This window comes from Hoplias malabaricus, chromosome 3 (genome assembly GCF_029633855.1).
Source record: "Hoplias malabaricus isolate fHopMal1 chromosome 3, fHopMal1.hap1, whole genome shotgun sequence".
NCBI lineage: Eukaryota > Metazoa > Chordata > Actinopteri > Characiformes > Erythrinidae > Hoplias > Hoplias malabaricus.
The window spans coordinates 68,249,007-68,255,189 of NC_089802.1; positions in this window are offsets into that span (position 1 = coordinate 68,249,007).

A 6,183-nucleotide genomic window follows, 5' to 3' on the forward strand; every position below is an offset into this window, starting at 1 on the left:
AAAAATTGGATTTTTTGTCAAATAAATACACACAATAACCCCCACCCAGAAATTAATTAATATAGGGCAAGGCTCAATGGCTTGACCTTCGATCCCTCAGACAGCATTGCATGAGTAAATGTCATACTACTGTAATAAATATGGACACATGGGCTCAGGAGTACTTTGTAAAACCATTGTCACTTAACACAGTCCATCCGTACATTAAGAAATGTAATCTACATATCCATTATGCAAAGAGAAAACCATACATCAATTTCATGCAGAAACGGCGTTGAGTTCTTCAGGCCCAAGCTCAATGCAGATGGTCTAAAAGACAGTGGAAATGTACTGTGATCAGATGAGTTCACATTTCAGCTTCTTTTTTTCAGGATAAAGGGATGTTGAGTGCTATGTGCCAGAGATAAAAGGGACCATCCAGGCTATCAGTGAAAAGTGCAAAATCCAACATCTCTCATGGTATGTGATGTGCATCAGTGCCCATGGCATGGGCTAATTGCATATGTGGGAAGGCACCATCAATTCAGAGGCTATATTATGATTTTAGAGAGATATATGCTATTATCAAGGTGGCAGCTTTTCTCAGGATGTCCATGGTCATTTCGGTAGACCTGACCACTTCGCTAGGCCTTATACTTCATATGCTACAGCAGTGTGGCTTTGTGTATTCAAGGCGTGTGTGTTTGACTAGTTTGCTAACAATCCAGATCTGTCATGGCACATGAGAGGAGAATCTTAAAATAGCAATAGCAGACTTTTGACCAGCTGAGGTATTGTATTAGGCAACAAGGGGCACAAATTCCACTTTTCAAAATCCAGTAATTTGTATCCTCAGTTCCTGAAAAATTATGATAATGTATTTAATATTATACACAGTAAAAATACCAAAAATCTGCTTCTTTAATAAATCTTTTCTAAATTTAAGGATCTTCATATACAGTATTTCCCTCTTATAAGCTTCTATTCTTCTGAAAAGGTGTTACATTAGGTACTGAAACAGCAGGATACAACAGAGCGTTAGTGAGGTGGGTTAAAATGGTTTACCTATGCTTTTATTCCCTGAAAGTAAGACACTCCGTTTTTGTATTGCAGCAGATACAAAAGAAATATTCATTCATTGTCTGTAAACGCTTATCCAGTTCAGGGCTGCAGTGGGTCGGAATCCCTGGTCGCCATTCAGGAACACACTCTGGACAGGGCACCATTCCATCATAGGGCACCACACATTCACATATTCACTCAGATCTACAGACGCTTCTGAAAAACCAAACCACCAACAAAAGTGTAGAGAGACCACAACAAACCCCTCAGAAACAGTCAACTGGGATAGAGGTAGGGCTCAAGCCCTGTTGCACCACCGTGCCATGCATTTATAAAACATATAATCACTTATTATAATTATAACCTTAATATATAAAGTAGTACCCTGAATCAACTACTGTTGAATAGATCAGATTTCCTGTATATTAATATTACTAGTGCCCTGTGAAGGCCTGGTGACCCCTCTAGCTCCCACTGATTCCGTGTATACTCTCCGGACCTACCACGACCCTGAACTGGATAAGCAGTTACAGACAATGAATGAACGAATGATCTAATGAATGCTATTAGCGTTTATTGACGAATAGTTCAAACAGGCCTGCGTCAGCATGTATTTCTACTGGCTTACTATGGAAGCCAGCCCCTGTTTCTCCCTTGTACTATGGACCACCACATTATCTTCTCCAGTACAAGGGGCAGAAAGGGGGTCACCATGGTAACTAGCTAAATGCACAGCGGAACTAAGGCTCTCTCTAGTGGCTCCAAGTGTTATTACACTTTTCAAATCCAAGCTGTAGCTCATGACTGACAAAATTCAACCCACAATAATAATTAAACCACTGGCTGATATTTCACTGTATTTCACATATATAAATGGAATAGTTTCTCAAGACGAATTCCTGAGGGAGACACCACAGTTCCTTAAGATGTCAGCAAAATTACTAATTTATTACATGATAGTAGAGGAACCTGATAATATTAAATTGCCTTAACTGTGTATAACTAGTGTCTTACTTCTTTCTGAGGATTTTGGTCTACAAATAATTTTAGGATGCTGTGAGCATGTAAAAGTCCAGAATGTTATGAAGCTTGCCAGAAACATTCTTAATATATATGGAAAATGGTGGCCACAATGTTATATCTAAATCTATCTATCGCTATCTACTTATACAGATTTCTCTCTCTCTCTCTCTCTCTCTCTCTAAATATATATATATATATATATATATATATATATATATATATATATATATATATATATATATATATATATATATATATATATATATATATATACAACTACACATCTGTCATAATATTGTGGTTGTCATTTTACTACAGTAATGTGTTCTCAATTTGCTCAGTGTTTTAAAAATTGGCCCTAAGAGATTGCAATTCCTGGTGAAGTCTCAGCCATCCGGCTGGGAATACTAGAGAGCTCAGTTTTGCTCTCTGTATGGTAAGGAGGACACCCCTTGGCTACAACTGTAAATGTGTTTTTATTCTACTAAGTGGTAGAAATAAAGAAATGTGAGATTGGTTACAGTGAGATTTAGAAGTGAACAGTTATTTGTTTCACCAGGGAGGGTAGTAGTGGGGGGTGACTCAAAACCTTGGTGTGTCCACCCCACCCCCAGCGATTTCCACCTATGAATAAAACTCAGTGTGTTTCAATTCGTTCCCTTGCCCTTGTTTGGAGAAGGTGTCAAGGTCATGCTGTGATAGCTATTGAATGGCATTGTACCACTTTATGGAGACACTTCTCCAAGTGTGGCATTAATGACCTGCAGACTCTGTTAAGTAGTTAATAAATTAACAGTATTACATACCTATTACACTGATTGTTTCCTAAGTAAGATGGACAGTCTAAAGAATCTGTGATGCCCCTGTGTCCTTATCTTAGCTAAATCTGTGCAGCCACACATTTGTGAACACCACAGATCTACTAAAAGGCCCTGCAATGAAAAGAAAATGTAATTATTTTTTTGTTTGTTTAAACTCTGATGAAAAACAATAAGTGCACCTTGGACAATAGAATAAAATTATTCTATCGTTTAAAACAGTTGGGAATCTTGGACATTATGAATTTGGATTTTATTACACTTCTGCACTCCCTTAATTAGCATTTTTCAGAGAGTATACTTCAGTAAGTAAATGCAGTAACACATAGTTTGAACTGAAAATTATGATCATTTATGAAGTCTTATGGGAAGCTATTAAGCCCATTCAAAATAGTTTTTCATGTAAGCCAAATAGACACCGCTGGAATCTGACTTTTGAAGAGTTAGAGTTCAGTTCCTCCCAAACCAAGAATGATCTTAATTTACTCATTCAAATTTCATTTATACAAACAAATGCCTCCGTAAATCATTCTCTAATGTCAGCTTTTATAGCTTTCTGATCTTTCCTTACAAAATATAGTGCTTATATATTTTACAAATTTTTCTAATTTGTAAAAATTAGAATTTTTTTCAAATGACTATCAAGGAAATGTATGTGCCTTCTCAATATTCACAATCTGATTTGTAATTATGTAGATCTTGCAAACTCTGAAAAATATTAAAAAACTATCAATTTGAACAGTGGTTCTCAAACCAGTCTGCAAAACACATTTTTGGTCAAATGCAATAAACCACAAGGAAAGAACGAATGCATTAGCCATGTGAGGGCCTCTGAGGACCTGTTTGAGAACTACTGGAATGAGTACATGCTATCTCACAAATGTGAAGATTTTGGAATATTGTATGGCTGCTTTACTTAGTTAAAACACTGTGCCTTTGGTAGACATTGAATATTTAATGATCCAGTCTCTGCTATGTACAATTTATCCTTCATATATCATCGAGATCCCACAGTATTTAACAAGCACCATATCTCTTCTGAGGAATGTAAAGCTGAAGAATAGTTGGTGGCTTCTGAAGCAGCACAGGAAAGGTTAGCCACCTCCCCAAAATCCTACAGGGTTAACTAGCAAATGTTGGCTTTGAAGGCGCACATGATATTTGAAAAATTCTTAGCATGTGACTGTATTGTCATATAGTCCTGGGAAAAGTTTTGGTGTGTGAATGTGGGGACGGGGTGTTTGGGAGTGTTTCCCTGCAGTAAAGTGACACTGACTTGGTGGAGGCGTGTTACTGTGCATTGGGTTAATATGACTGGATTAGACACAGCAGTGTTGCTGGAGGTTTAAAACACTTCAGGGCCACTGCTTGACTGAGAATAGTCCTCCTAAAACATGACTACCACAAACTGTGTCAACAGATGAGCTGCTGTCTGACTTTACACCTACAGGGTGCACCAACAAAATCAGTGTCACTGCAGTACTGACAATGATCCACCACACAAATAATACTGCTTCATTGTTGTCCTGACCACTGAATAACAGGGTGAAAGGTGATTTAAAAAGTACGCAAACCAACAAATAGACTGCTACTCTATGTGTGTGTATAATTACAAAGTGTACCTATATGGTATAGTGCACTGGTGAAATACACCTCCTTTACTGTGGAAATACGGTGGTAACTTTAATTATGGCTGACTGGAGCATATTTTCAAGCTTTAACCAAATCATTTTCAAAAATGTTTTGCCATGGTCAACACCTTTGGACCAGTGCCCTTGGCCAAAACATTTTAAGCTTGTTGGTCCGAAGCCACTGGGCGCAAGGCAGAATTTATATTAATGGAAATTGTTATTAATAAAATGAATGTTTAGATTTTTTGATCATTATTACAGTATTATTTGACACATTGATTATTATACTAATCAATTAGATCTCTAATATTATTACATGCCACAATAAAATCACAAGTTTTTATCCCTTTTTTGACATATCATTTCTGAATGCTGATTACCACCCAAAAGATTTTTAGAATAATTTATGATTTCTGGAGGTGTCTGCTGTTCTTTTTGGGTGGAGACATTCATAAACAGCTAAGAGACTATTCCAATAATATTCAGAAGCAAGCTCAGCAGGGCGTGCTTATTGTTAATAAACAATATGGGAAGGACTGTTTGATGACCTGGAAAAGATTTGATCATATAATCTATACATTAATGAAGATAATATCAGATCCACATTAACTTTGCCTCATTTTACACTTAAAGGGAGCTGAACAATTCATACCCTATCGTGAACACAATTCTGTGGTCATTTAACAATGCGAATTTCATTAGAAAAGTGGAGTATGACGAGCTTGTCACGGATCTTGATTTATTAATGTTTGCGGAATGGCCTTTGTGCTCTTGGGTTACGTGTGGCCCAACCTTTTATCGCAGCCATTTGCGTCACGAACATTAAACAATTCTGAACACCCTTCTGTACAGAATATTGGATTTTAAGTTAATGTATTCTCTTTCAGATCCTGTAGTAATAGTATTCGTGAATAAAGCAATGTGGAAAGGATTGTGTAGGAGCTGATCTAAGGCGAGGGTCTGAAAGCTGTGAATGTGCTTACAAGGGATTGCTGCTCTGTACCGACGTCCGATTTATGAACGAGTCCTTCATTTGAATCAAATCTTTTGTATAATTCTCACGAACCGATTTGTCTCAACTGACTCATATAAATTCCAAATGTTTATGTATACATCCGTTTTAAAAACTGAAGAATAAAGCTGTGTAATTCTAAAACTGTAATTTAGAATTCTGTTAAAATATTACATAAAAACCAACAGTCTCAACCTCCTTCATTTAAATGAAATAATTTATTTGTAGAGAGTAGGTTGCTCATTTGTTCCTTTGTTAGTACCGATCTTGCGAAAATATATACATTAAGGGAAGTGTGCAAAAGTAGAAGATATCATGCTGAACTGAATATTGTTCCTACAGAAATAAGTTTCAAGTAAATGCCAACTTGTGAATCAATTAATCTTTGAATCGGTCATTCTATGTATTCACGCGGACAGTTCAAAGGAATCGGTTCACTAAATTGAATCAAATTCCCATCGCTGGTGTTTTGTGAGGATGGATTTTCAGGCAGTGGGGGATTAAGCAGCTGTATCTCCAGTAACCAGACGGCGCGCCCTTCTCTCGACATTTTGGCTCAAACATGAAACACAGCGCATAGAATTTATCCGGGAACTCGAGCACGTCAGCGTAGCCATGTTGGCTCTCTGCCGCTCGGTTTCTTAACCGTCAGTGGGAG